The following is a 15,204-nucleotide window of genomic DNA, read 5'->3' on the forward strand; positions in this document are numbered from 1 at the left end:
AAAGGTTCAGAGAATTACGATGCCATTCGAATGATTGGTGTAGGAGAGAATCGTGGACGAGGTAATATAGTATTGTTTAAAGACTATTCTTCAACATTACGCATGCCTTTTGATATATAAGCAGATTTCGCATTGTTTATAATTCCAAATCATATTGCAAACCCTGAACCAGGTACTAGTAATACTACAAAATCATATACTCATAAACCATCTGGATATTGTTATATTATTATTGATGAAAATCAATGTGTTGTAGAATGATGATAAGGTGTTGAAAAGTTTCTGATTTATATAATAAATACGAATATTTCAAAAAGGAATTATAAACTAATAAAGAGTGTATTACGAGTGAAAAAGATATTGAAAAACATACCAAATGTGTTATATGTGGAGATGAGATTGATGGGAATCGTGTAAGACATTCTCATACGTGGTAAATTTATTGGCCCTGCCCATGAAAATTGTAATTTAAATTGTAAACACGCAACATTTATTGCAGTTGTATTTCATAATTTACGTGGATACGATTCACATCATATTGTAATTGCAATGGATGAATTGAAAGATAAATTTGAAATTTCTTGTATTGCAAACAACTGTGAAAAACTCAAGAATGAAATATCATATCGATTTATAGATTCGTACCAATTTCTATCTTATAGCTTAGATGATTTGGTGCATAGTTTATTTGATTTGGTGCAATATTTATAACATTTATTGGATCGAGAATAAGGTATCATTTCAACTTTATCTGCTTTTACTAGGTCGTCTACCCCCTTTAATATGGTCTTTCTAGTAGGATAATTACGTTTAGCTGGCCTGTGTAATTCTTTCCCTAAATCAGTTTTAATTGACATGTATTCTAAAAAAGAAATAAAATAATAATTTACTCGTCTTCTACTGTTACTGTCGTGATTTCCAATGTATTAAAAGTTTTTTCATACAACAAATCCAACTTTTGTATAAAATCATCAACTTCTGTATTTATATTAAAATGATTACGTTTTTCTTTAAATTTTAAATCTTTAAAAGCAAGATTAAAAATTATACACTATTTGGAGCTTTTAATTTTTGATAGACAATTTTAAAATTGGGATATATTGTTATGGTATATTACCATAGTATAAATGAGTATAAATATTATACTCAATATAGAAAAATAGAAAATACATTGAATAAACTTAAAAAAATATATCCAAATTTTAAAATTGTTTATTAAATATTAAAAGCTCCAAATAGTGTAGTATGATTTTTGTTTCTATATAAAAATAAAATTTTTTCATCAGCAATAAAATATTATTTTTAATTTTTTTACATAATTGCAAAATAGTTTAATATTTTCTATAAAATGAAAAGTTTAAATTATTGTAATAATATTCCATTATTTTCATCTACAAACCAGAAATTACTAAATCTAATGGATTTGTTCCCTTTGGATTCACTTTATATAGGATATTTTGTTGGCCCGATTAATTTTTGTGAATAATAATCATCAATTAATTGAATAATTTTTAACAACAATAAAATATTAATTTTAAATATTTTTTTAATTATTTATAAAATTACAAAAATGTTTAAATTGAAAATTTTAAAATTATTAATTTTATAGAGTTTGTAAATAAATCAAAAAACTACTATTATCATTAGTCTATTTGAATTAAAAAAAAGTTAATTTTTGTATAGATTCCAAAATGAAGCTTCAACAATAATAAAATTGTTTCACCAAATTCATCATCTACATTAAATATAATGTAATTATAAATTGCTATAATGATGATGAATATATTTAACAATTATTAATTAATGCTATTCTTTTATCGAAAATAATAATAATTTAAATAAAACAATACATTTGAAAATAGATTGTCGTCAAATGGTTTGTATATGTGACACTATTTTGGATAAATATTATTGTATTGATGATGTAGTCATTTAGAAAAAAAACATGAAAATGATTTATTAAAAGTTTTAAAAGAGACTGCTATTTTCGATATATATATATATATATATATAACTTTATTAAATGAATAATGTATGTCAATGTAATTTGTACACATTTCAATAGTTATATATATATATATATATATATATATATATATCGATTATAGTTACATCTATATATATATATATAGATGATGCTTTCAATTCTAAAAATTACTTGTAATTTTGATTCAATCACTAGAATTGATTCAAGTTTAACTTTTCAATAATTTATTAATTTATACAAGTTTAACTTTATAATAATTTTTTAATTTTTTTATAATTAGAGAGATATAAGAGAGAAAAGTACAACAAAAAACAAAATTCCCTATTGTAAATGCAATGAGGGGATATACATTCAAAAAACAAACTAAACATGGTTCTCTCTTGCCAAACACTATTAAATATATTTTATGCGGGCTATCGAATTGTGGTAAAACAAATGTAGTTCTTTTAGTTCGAGAAAACGGTGTACGTTTTCTCAAAATCACTTCATCAACCTCTCTATAGAATGTTATCAAATTTGATGATGATGAATCCTGAAATGGGTTATTATGAATATACTGAAAACGATTAAAGTCCCTCAACCAGAGGCGATTGAACCCCATTCAATAATGATTTTTGATGATGTAATCAAAGAGAAACAAAATAATATCGGTTCTTATTTTGCACGGGGTCGTCATAATAAAATTGATTGTTTTTATGTAGCACAAACATATACTAAAATACCAAAACAACTCGTACGTGACAATTTTATTTTTTAAATTTTATTCAAACAAGTAAATTTAAATTTAAAACACATTTACGATGATCATGTAAACGTTGACATGTCTTTTGATAATTTTAAATCAATGTGTGATCAAGTTTGGAATACAAACCAATATAGTTTTCTAGTTATTGATAAAAGAAAAAGGATAAAAAAAGTCGATATAGAAACAATATTGATAAATTCATCATTATTGAACGTAATGTTTAATGTAATGTTTAACATTGCAACATAAAGTTTAACGTTAATAAAATAATCGTTTTTTAAAATTTTATTTTTTTTTTTTTGTCTTCAGTCATTTGACTGGTTTGATGCAGCTCTCCAAGATTCCCTATCTAGTGCTAGTCGTTTCATTTCAGTATACCCTCTACATCCTACATCCCCAACAATTTGTTTTACATACTCCAAACGTGGCCTGCCTACACAATTTTTCCCTTCTACCTGTCCTTCCAATATTAAAGCGACTATTCCAGGATGCCTTAGTATGTGGCCTATAAGTCTGTCTCTTCTTTTAGCTATATTTTTCCAAATGCTACTTTCTTCACCTATTTGCCGCAATACCTCTTCATTTGTCACTTTATCTACCCATCTGATTTTTAACATTCTCCTATAGCACCACATTTCAAAAGCTTCTAATCTTTTTTTCTCAGATACTCCGATTGTCCAAGTTTCACTTCCATATAAAGCGACACTCCAAACATACACTTTCAAAAATCTTTTCCTGACATTTAAATTCATTTTTGATGTAAACAAATTATATTTCTTACTGAAGGCTCGTTTAGCTTGTGCTATTCGGCATTTTATATCGCTCCTGCTTCGTCCATCTTTAGTAATTTTACTTCCCAAATAACAAAATTCTTCTACCTCCATAATCTTTTCTCCTCCTATTTTCACATTCAGTGGTCCATCTTTGTTATTTCTACTACATTTCATTACTTTTGTTTTGTTCTTGTTTATTTTCATGCGATAGTTTTTGCGTAGGACTTCATCTATACCGTTCATTGTTTCTTCTAAATCCTTTTTACTCTCGGCTAGAATTACTATATCATCAGCAAATCGTAGCATCTTTATCTTTTCACCTTGTACTGTTACTCCAAATCTAAATTGTTCTTTAACATCATTAACTGCTAGTTCCATGTAAAGATTAAAAAGTAACGGCGATAGGGAACATCCTTGTCGGACTCCCTTTCTTATTAGGGCTTCTTTCTTATGTTCTTCAATTGTTATTGTTGCTGTTTGGTTCCTGTACATGTTAGCAATTGTTCTTCTATCTCTGTATTTGAACCCTAATTTTTTTAAAATGCTGAACATTTTATTCCAGTCTACGTTATCGAAAGCCTTTTCTAGGTCTATAAACGCCAAGTATGTTGGTTTGTTTTTCTTTAATCTTCCTTCTACTATTAATCTGAGGCCTAAAATTGCTTCCCTTGTCCCTATACTTTTCCTGAAACTTTATAACATTAATAAAATAATAGTTTTTAATTGTATTTTTTCTTCTTAGACCAATGAAGAAGGAGAAACAAATGATTGAAATCGATAAGCTTAATAAAGATTTTAAACGTAAACGTGCAGCCTTCATGATAGGTTTGGCTGAAGAAGAAACTTTATTTGCTAAACATTTCAAACCGATGGATAAATTGATGTAGATAGAGTAGGGCGTGATAGATTGTCAGCTCATTTAGAACGACACCAAGGTAGGTGTGAACAGAGTTTATTGGAACAAGATTTAGAAATTTCAGATGATGATAAAGAAGATGTAGCCTCTTCAACATTGTTATCTGAACAAACAACATTACTACTATAGTAGTAATGTTGTTTGTAATGTTGTTTGTTCAGAGTATACTCTGAACAATATCAAGACGAACAATCTGGAATATATACAAAATGTACGCCTATATTAGAAGACATTCAGTCTTCCGATATAACTACAACTGAAATAATTAAACCATACTTGGAAATGTTAAAAACTGGTCCAAAAGTATCTCTTGATCATGTATATGTTGTAAAGTATGATAAAAATACAGATACTTGTACTTTGGGTGATATTGAATTTAAAAATGATAAAATTCATTTGGGGTGTGTAATCTATTCGACTACACCAGGTCTTTTAGAGTTGGTGATTTATAAAAATCCAGACTTGAAAAAGGTTCACACAGCAGATATGAAAGCTTATGGAGAAATGTTGAAACATACTGGTCCTCATTTGATGTTGCGACATGATACAGATTCAGTGAAATCTAATAAATCTTTTAAATATAATGAAGTGATTAGAAAATTGTTCCCTTCAAAAAAACCCGTTTACTCAATCTCCCCATATAAAACACCATCCACGTCTTTTAGTGGTTCTGGGTTGTTACATGCACAATTCAATTACAATCCAGTATATTTACATTGGGACGAACCAAATGAGTTAATTGATAGATTGTATACACTTGTGGGTGAATATATAATGGCGGAAACAAGAGCGTTTCAAATGAAATCATATCCGTAGTTAAAGAATTGAAAGATGTTTGAATGTGAATAGGTTTTTAAATATTAATTTTTATATAGAGAAATGTCACGAATAAAATTAGGTAAAGGTCGTCATCGAGGAGAACAAGGTTTTTTACTCACACCAGATGGAAATTTTGATATAGAACATCATTGATTGTGTAATATATCTGATCCTATTGATGATAAGGATGCGTTGAATTTTAAACGATGTAAACTTACGTTTGACGAATACACAAACAGCTCTCGGGGAAAAGTTTGTAGGTGTAGAACGATTAAATCAGGAGATGATAAATCATGATGTAAACATTAAAAAATATATAGAAGATGAAAAAGTGAAACTTGCTGATGCAACTGTTGAATTTATGAAAGATTCCCTCGAACCTCTTAAAGAAAAAATTGCAAAGTATATAGACGATGAATTAAATGGTCGCATTACAGAAGATCTCATCGTGAACCAGATTAAATCCATTGTCGGGGCAATGATTCGAGAAAATTAAATGACTAAATTAAAAATACTGATAAACCATAGAAATATTATAAATATTTTATTGAGATAAATTTATTATATTTCATTTAAATTTTTATATCAATAATTTATTTAAATTGAAATTAAATTTTTTTATATATAGACATGAACAAGAAGATAACGAAGACGAAGAAAAAAGTCGTGGTATTATTGGTTCTGTGGTGAATAAAGCTGTAGATTTATTACCAGTTGAAGCACACTTACCAGGTTATAATTATTGTGGACCTGGCACGAAATTGAATAAAAGATTAAAACGGGGGGATAAAGGCGTTAATAAGTTGGATGATGCCTGTAAATTGCACGATATATTCCCTATTCGAAATATTCAGACACCAAAACCAGAGCCGAAGCCGACAAAGCACTGGCTAACAGAGCTTGGGAACGTGTAATTGCACCGGATAGTAGTTTGACTGAAAGAGCAGCTGCATATTCTGTAACAAATGTAATGAAATTGAAATCTAAATTTGGTGGTCGATTAAAATTAAAGAAAAGTGGCGGATGAGTAAAAAAAATAATCGATTCAATACCGAGGCATGCTTTATATGATGATGAATTGATGGAGTATGCAAAAAAATTGAAAATTCCACATTTCAGAGGCGTTTTTATGTTGGACGCTTTACCAAAAAAATTAGAAAAAATGAACATGCTATAATCAATTTGGACACTTCAATGGGTCGTGGTACACATTGGGTTTGCTTTAGAAAAGTCGATAAAAATGTAGATTATTTTGATGTATAGGAAACATACACCCACCTCCAGAATTGATGAATTATTTTGGAAAATCTAATGTAACGTACAATTATAACAGGTATCAAGCCAATGATGATGTAATTTGCGGTCGATTGTGTTTAGAATTTTTTTTGGAATAAATTATACATTTTTAACTTTAATTTTTCTTATTTTAGACATGTGTTGGTTATCGATTGATGAAAACGATTCGTTGATTAAAAAAACATTTTTTCCTCCAATTGATCTTTCAAAAGGGCAATATAAATTGGTATTAAAATGGTTGATGACGGCCAATACTATTCCAAATGTTGAAGATAACAAAAATAATAAATTGTGTTTTGCGTTCGACAAGGACGTTAAAAAAGATGAAAATAATAATTATGAATATACAAAGAAAAATTGCATAACAATACCAACGGGTAGTTATGAAATTGAAAATATTGGTGAATATATACAAAACGAAATGAAAAAAAATTAAAAACTCAATCACACTAAAGGCAAACAATAATACGTTACAATGTGAAATTAAAAGCACCGTGTGGATATATTTTTCAGATACAGATTCAAGTATTGGCAGTCTCTTGGGTTATGGGTCAAGAATTCTCAAACCAAATCTAACACATCATTCAGATCGAATAATAAATATCGCTCCTGTAAATGTAATACGTGTAAAATGTATATCATTAAGGGTGGATATAAAAACGAGAAACAAGATAGCATTTTATATGATTTCCCACTGTGTGTAGATCCTGGTGAAATGATTGAAGAATGTCCATTTTATATTACATTTGTACCAGTAGATGAAAAAGAAATTAACAACTTGATAATAAAATTGATTGATGAAAAAGATCAGTTATTAAATCTACGTGGCGAACGAGTAAGCATATCGTTGGTATTAAGAGAATAAATAAATAAATTATTACAATTTAATTTTTTTTCTTTTTATTAGAAATGCCATATATAAGTGATGGTGTTGATGTAGAGTTTAAAAATTCTTATAAATTGACAGAGAAAAGCAGTAAGAAATTAAGATCTCTAGAATTTGAAATTGTTGGGAGAAAATTAAAATGTACCAATAAGTTATTGAAATAAAAAAATAATTTTTCTTATGTAGATTGAAAGATGAATTATTTAAATGTTAAAAAAGTCGCGTCTACAGGCGAATCGTTAACATATAAGCAAATAGATAGACACATTCCATTTGAAAATAACTATAAAACGGGTGATAAGATTATAATAAGAATAAATCAACCGGATGAGTATACAGTTCCGAACGATAGTTGTCTACGTATTCGTGGGAAACATGTAGGTGAAAACAATAAAATCAATCAACAGTTAGTTAATTTTGGGGGGGCTTTTCTATTCGATGAGGTAGTTTATAAAATAAACGGGTAAGAGGTGGCAAACACAAATAATAATACGTTTGACCTCTATTATGAAAAATGTGATTTCAATAAAAAATAATTCGATTCAATTGTTGGAACAAGCCGGTTGGGTTAATGGTGAAATAAAATTAATATAGAAGATATTAATTTATATGCGTGTACTTTATACATACCCCTATCATTGTTGTTGGGTTTTGCTGAAGACTATAAAAAAAATAATTATAACAACAGACAAGAATTGTTATTGAAACGTACTAGTGATGATGTAAACGCAATACTGGCCACAGTTTCAGAGCATAAATCTAGACTATAAATAACAGATGTCGCATGGCTTGTACCATATTTAAAGGTGTCGAGTCAGTATCAATTGGAATTGGCAAAATTGAGAGAAAAAAATGACGAAAAACCTAGATACGTTATTATAGGCTTTCAAACCGATAGATTAAATAAAGCTACAAAGAATGCGTCAGAATTTGATTCGTGTACGCTAAAAATATTGAAGTATTCATAAATTCAAACTGTTATCCATACGAGGATTTAGAGGGGGATCGAATGTTGATGTACAAGATGTGGAGTTTAAACAATCATACATACATAATAAATAAATAATAATACAACATACATAACATACATAATAATAATAAATCATACATAATTGACCGATTCACCATATACATTTTCAGATTATAAAAACAAATATCCCTTGTATGTGATTGATTGTTCACAACAAGATGAATCGATTAGAATGGGTGTTATTAGTTGAAAATTAATATTGAAGTTGAAGAGAATTTTAAACTAATTACAATCGCGTATTGTTTATTAATATATGAAAATATAGTGGCTTACTCACCATTAAGTGGCATAATAATAAAACAACCTTCATAATTAGTTTATTTCATAAAATTTTAATTAGTTGTTTATTTTTAATTTTTTTTTTTTGTAATACAGAATTGTGATTGATACACGCTTTCGTGGTGAAAATTTAACTAGAAAGAATTTTCTTTAATGTATTGAATTATTTACTCAGGTTCTCGATCAGTTTTTAATGTGTTGATTTATTGAAGAAAACAGAGTCGTGTTTTGCTGTGCTTTTTGTAGTAGATACAAGCTTTCATGGTGAAAATTTAACTGAAAAGTGGGGGTCGCTCTCGTGACAAAAACCTCAGGTTCCGGATCAGTGGCTTGTGCTCAGGAGGCCTCATCCAAAACGTGAGGTTTATATACTACTCATTATACTTTATACATGAACTACTTTTTTGACTGAATATTATAAATATAATTATTTTACTTACTTTCTGCTGGAGTTTGTAATCGTAACAAACGGTCGGTATTTCGTACAAATTGTTTATCAGCCGCGAAGTCTGAAACAAAAATTTAAATGCCTGTCTGTATTAATTAAGTAAAAACCATATTGCTTAGTAAAACAGTATAAATATAATAAGCCTAATATATTTTTTTTTCGGCAAAATCTATATAACATTAAACTTCTTTGTTTTTTATTGGTATTAATCATTAATAATTTGTTAACATACAATTATTTTGCAAGGATCTGAGTTCTCATATCTGTAATTGATGCATATTGTTATTATGTGGGAATAAATTTTAATAAAGTCTAGCTAATTCTTCTGAATATTATTGAATATTTTTATTCATAGTAAGTCCTTTTGTTTTTGGAAGGGTGAAATTAAAAATTTTAACCAAATCTATGTTACTTTTTTCCATTCAGTCATTCCTTAGAGTCTGTTACATCAACATTCATTAAAATCTTCGAACTATTGAAGTTATTTTATATTTAATTAGGTTTAAGATTGAAAATTTGGATAAACCAAAAATTTAGTTAAAATTCGTATACAGTTACGCAATCTTAGAGTTTGCATTAATAATCCATTTTATCAAATTTACTGAAAATGAAGATAGAAGTGGGGCTTATCGTTACTCCCGTCTTCCCCTCTGATATTTCGTTGCCCGAATAAACCAGAAATAATTTAACGGTAACGGCACCACAGTATTTCCCGGGCAAAATTGGGTTCTAATTAATAGGATATTTTTAACAAACTACGCATTCTGGTTACATCTACGTAAGCTTATTTCACAACCTGTTCCAAATCAGAAAACTGCAATGGTTATATAGGCTTCCAATATATGGTACATATCATATGCATTGCACTGAACGGAGAAACAATTTTCTTAATTTCAGTAATAATTGTATAAATAAGAATTAATTTCTTATAAAATTAAAAAAACCTACCAAATTAGAAAATCTGGTTCCTGTGTCTGTTAGCAGATAAATCTTCAACAAATGTAAAACTTTCCGAAAAATTATTAGTTTGTGATTTGTCACCAATTTCACAGTATACATTTCTACTAATACTGCAATTACTGAAATTCCGTAACGGAAGAATAAAATTATTACGTAATAGCCATAGATTGAATTAAACACTTCCATACATTTAGTGAATTTCTCATGCAACTGTAAATATCCATTTATCCGTTTTCTTTCATCTGATGCTGGATTATTTTTGTGGGGATTTTTAAAGTAGATCTGTTTGCAGAAGTGTGATATCGAATTCGTAAAATCACTATACATATCTAACAATTCCTTAGCAGCGTACAACATTATCCCGTCATAAAGATCCGTAGCTACAACTAAGATTGTTAATAACGTATAAGGTAACAAATTGGTACTCGATAGTTTAATGAACGGGAAAATAGCGTATGAAATACTGTTCATTAATGATAATCATATGAAATATCGTCCTCGGTATTTTATCCTTTTGCAATCATTATTTCCCATAGTCTTCAAAGCGTCATTGAAATATTTCATGTTCTCTAGTAATTTTGGCCATGCAAATGCTCCGTATGCAATAGAAACAACTGAAAGAAGGTAGAATAAGAAGCGAAAAATGTTACCTATGCCTGGAAAAAGAGTTTTGTGTATTATAACAATTCCCCAGCATTGTACAGTTAGGAAAGCAAGTACTCCCATCGTTTTTGGTCGTTGATGCAGTTTTTGAAAATACTCCGCAGGAAAGATCGGTATATATTTAAAGAAAAAGTAAAACGCTTGAATATCATTCATAAAGACATCGTTTTCTTTTTTGAAAATACACGTACGAATATATTTAATTTTTTCTGCAATAGTTATGTAAATATTTCGGAAAATTTCCATGGCGTTTTATTTTCCAGCCATTCAATATCCTTTTAAATAGAAGGTTTTTATAGAACACGTAATTGTTATGTGGCTGATGAAACAAATAATATTCTTTATCAGTAGAATTCGTTACAAAAAGTACAATTATACGATCTAATTTTTTATTAATTTACTAAATTGAGTATTCTCCAAATTACTTTGTAATACTTTATATATATATATATATATATATACTATAATAATACTTCCTTTTTTTTATAGTTGTATAAAATTATATACAAATAAAGCTAAAACAAAATAGCTGAGGTGAAATTATTCAGCTTTTTAATGAGGAGAAAATATACCTTGATTAATATTTTTTTTTAAATAAATAAAACATTTTCGTCAATACTTATGTAAAAAAAAGGATTTAAAGTAAATATCGGCATCTTTAATTTAGTAATTATCTTTTGTACTTCTTTGTACGAAGTAAAGGAAGTATTGAGATCGCGAAAAATTTCGGTTTTCAGATTTCAACGGAAATATCCATTTTGACCATTTCGGTGTCCATTTATACTAGTTTCGGCGTGACGTCTGTACGTACGTACGTATGTGCGTATGTATCACGTATAACTCAAAAACGATTAGCCGTAGCCTGTTGAAATTTTGGATTTAGGAGTTTTGTAACATCTAGTTGAGCAACTCCTTTTTTTAATGCAATCGAATTGGTCAAAGATGTCCAAAATCAATTTTTTATTTTTTTATTTTGAACTTTTCCTAACTGCCGTAACAAGCCCTCATTGAGAGCTTTTCAACGATATCATAAGTGGTACTTATTTTCATTGGTTCCAGAGTTATAGCAAAATAAATTTGAACTAATGAAACATTTGGATATTGCAAGGAAGAGATGGTACAAACTTTGTTATTTTTTTTTTTTTAAATGATTGTCATTCATTTACATAATAGTTATTTTGTTTAAACATTTATTTTCACTGTTGTTTCACAGTTTTCTTTCTTTTGTTTTTTTTTTTTATGAATAATCATTTTTTCATATGGTCAGTATATTATATAGGTCTAAAGACATCGTAAACAAAAATAAAACAGTTGTTAAAACATTCCAATAAAAGTAAAAAGTAGTGCTGTTTCATTTCTTTTTTAAGATTTTGACAGTTGATAGTCAGAACCAAATTAAGAATTTTAAGTTCTTTTAATATTGGTGTAAACAACAAAAGGCCAAATTTTAAAGATTAAATGAAGCATTTTTTTTACTGCAGTATTTTTTTTTTTTTGTCTTCAGTCATTTGACTGGTTTGATGCAGCTCTCCAAGATTCCCTATCTAGTGCTAGTCGTTTCATTTCAGTATACCCTCTACATCCTACATCCCTAACAATTTGTTTTACATATTCCAAACGTGGCCTGCCTACACAATTTTTTCCTTCTACCTGTCCTTCCAATATTAAAGCGACTATTCCAGGATGCCTTAGTATGTGGCCTATAAGTCTGTCTCTCCTTTTAACTATATTTTTCCAAATGCTTCTTTCTTCATCTATTTGTCGCAATACCTCTTCAATTGTCACTTTATCCACCCATCTGATTTTTAACATTCTCCTATAGCACCACATTTCAAAAGCTTCTAATCTTTTCTTCACAGATACTCCGATCGTCCAAGTTTCACTTCCATATAAAGCGACACTCCAAACATACACTTTCAAAAATCTTTTCCTGACATTTAATTTAATTTTTGATGTTAACAAATTATATTTCTGACTGAAGGCTCGTTTCGCTTGTGCTATTCGGCATTTTATATCGCTCCTGCTTCGTCCATCTTTAGTAATTCTACTTCCCAAATAATAAAATTCTTCTACCTCCATAATCTTTTCTCCTCCTATTTTCACATTCAGTGGTCCACCTTTGTTATTTCTACTGCATTTCATTAATTTTGTTTTGTATTTGTTTATTTTCATGCGATAGTTCTTGCGTAGGACTTCATCTATGCCATTCATTGTTTCTTCTAAATCCTTTTTACTCTTGGCTAGAATTACTATATCATCAGCAAATAGTAGCATCTTTATCTTTTCATCTTGTACTGTTACTCCGAATCTAAATTGTTCTTTAACATCATTAACTGCTAGTTCCATGTAAAGATTAAAAATTAACGGGGATAGGGAACATCCTTGTCAGACTCCCTTTCTTATTAAGGCTTCTTTCTTATGTTCTTCAATTATTAATGTTGCTGTTTGGTTCCTGTACATGTTAGCAATTGTTCTTCTATCTCTGTATTTGAACCCTAATTTTTTTAAAATGCTGAACATTTAATTCCAGTCTACGTTTTCGAATGCCTTTTCTAGGTCTATAAACGCCAAGTATGTTGGTTTGTTTTTCTTTAATCTTCCTTCTACTATTAATCTGAGGCCTAAAATTGCTTCCCATGTCCTATACTTTTCCTGAAACCAAATTGGTCTTCTCCTAACACTTCTTCCGCTCTCCTCTCAATTCTTCTGTATAGAATTGTAGTTAAGATTTTTGATGCATGACTAGTTAAACTAATTGTTCTGTGTTCTTCACATTTCATGCCCCTGATTTTTTTGGTATCATGACTATAACACTTTTTTTGAAGTCTGAAGGAACTTCCCCTTTTTCATAAATATTACACACCAGCTTGTATAATCGATCAATCGCTTCCTCACCTGCACTGCGCAGTAATTCTACAGGTATTCCGTCTATTCCAGGAGCCTTTCTGCCATTTAAATCTTTTAATGCTCTCTTAAATTCAGATCTCAGTATTGTTTCTCCCATTTCATCCTCCTCAACTTCCTCTTCTTCCTCTATAACACCATTTTCTGCACTATTTAAGATTGGTTTTTATTTTTATTATTTTTTTCTTACTCATATTTAGGTTTTATTATGATGTGCTGACAGTTTGTATCATTGCCTAGTTATGTGTTATAATTTAATTTCTCTTTATTCAGACCTTTTCTAACATTGTTTTAAACGGAGTATTGTTTCTTGCATTTAAACAAATTGTTTGGAGAAAGCAAAAGTCAATACTTTTTGTGAAAATGGAGACTTTGTTGCCTACAATCAGCTGAAAATTATGAATAAGTTTTTTATAAAACGCGACATTCATAAGTTTACATGGGCAGTGAGAGGAAGTAGGTCAATCTTAGATTATATTATTGTGAATCAGAGAATGGCCAGGATGGTTTGTAACATGAGGTTCTTTAGGGGATTTGAAATTTACACTGACCATTGTCTGCTGGTAGGAAATATCTTCAGTTTGTGTCATGCAGGTAAAAATCAAATCAAGAGTGCAGGGGAAGAGTGTTTTAAAGTATCTTTGCTGAGAGAGGAGTCTATTAGTAGATTACATCAACAATGTTTGGCTGTCTTGCTGGGCACTATTGGAACAGTTGAGGATGCTGTTGCTGAATGGGAGAGTCTTTGTGGATCATTGAGACAGGTGACTGCAGAAGCACTGAGCCTTTCTTAAAAGGAAAAGATGTAGGGCAGTGGAATGAAACAGTCCAAACAGAAATCAGTGAGAAATAGTTACTTTTAAGGATTTGGCTATGGATGACAATAGATTGACATATAAAAGACCTAGGAATGTTACAAAGGCACTTTCTAGGCAGGCCAACCAACAGTCCTGGTAAGATTTCATCAACGCAGTTGAAATTGATGTATACGGTCAGCAAGAATTTGCTTTAAAATTTAATAGATTAATGGAACAAACACAATGATAAACTATAGCAATTGACTGCATACCAATGGAAAAATGGGAAATACATTATAAGACCTTGTGGTATGAAGACAGCTATCTGCATTACTATCTTAGCAATAGATTGGCAGATTAAAATATTCTAAGTCGATTGGCAGGACAATACAGGCCTGCCAAAAGTAGTAAACAACCACTTAGAAAATTTTTTGTTGTTTTACTGTAAGACAGGAGAAGAATTACTAAGTCAAATCGTCTAGTTATTAGGGAAACTTTTTAATCCCTAATAACTTTTGACTGGGTGGACCTAGAGAAAAATCCTTTCGGTTCTGCACGAATCAGATGACCTATCAAATTAATAGGAATTGGGCAGAGTACCCAGAAATACTAAAATAATCGATTTACTTCTACCCCATGGAGGAGGGGGTGGAGACAAGCGGCCCTGGGTCATCTAAGACTCAAGAAAAAAAGACCTGGAA

The 15,204-nt window shown here is 29.6% G+C and overlaps 1 protein-coding gene across 5 annotated transcripts in view; it reads left to right on the forward strand.

Annotated features, from left to right (window-relative positions):
- LOC142329025 (uncharacterized) overlaps positions 1–15,204 on the forward strand; it is a 153,900-nt gene that overhangs the window by 37,107 nt on the left and 101,589 nt on the right. For 3 of the 5 annotated variants that reach the window (XR_012757406.1, XR_012757405.1, XR_012757404.1), the window contains exon 4: positions 4,248–4,440. The exons of the other annotated variants lie outside the window; for them this stretch is intronic. The gene's annotated coding sequence lies outside the window, so the exon portion shown is untranslated. The remainder of the gene's footprint in view (positions 1–4,247; positions 4,441–15,204) is intronic. 5 annotated transcript variants of the gene reach the window in all.

Source organism: Lycorma delicatula, chromosome 8, assembly GCF_047948215.1.
Source record: "Lycorma delicatula isolate Av1 chromosome 8, ASM4794821v1, whole genome shotgun sequence".
NCBI classification, from domain to species: domain Eukaryota; kingdom Metazoa; phylum Arthropoda; class Insecta; order Hemiptera; family Fulgoridae; genus Lycorma; species Lycorma delicatula.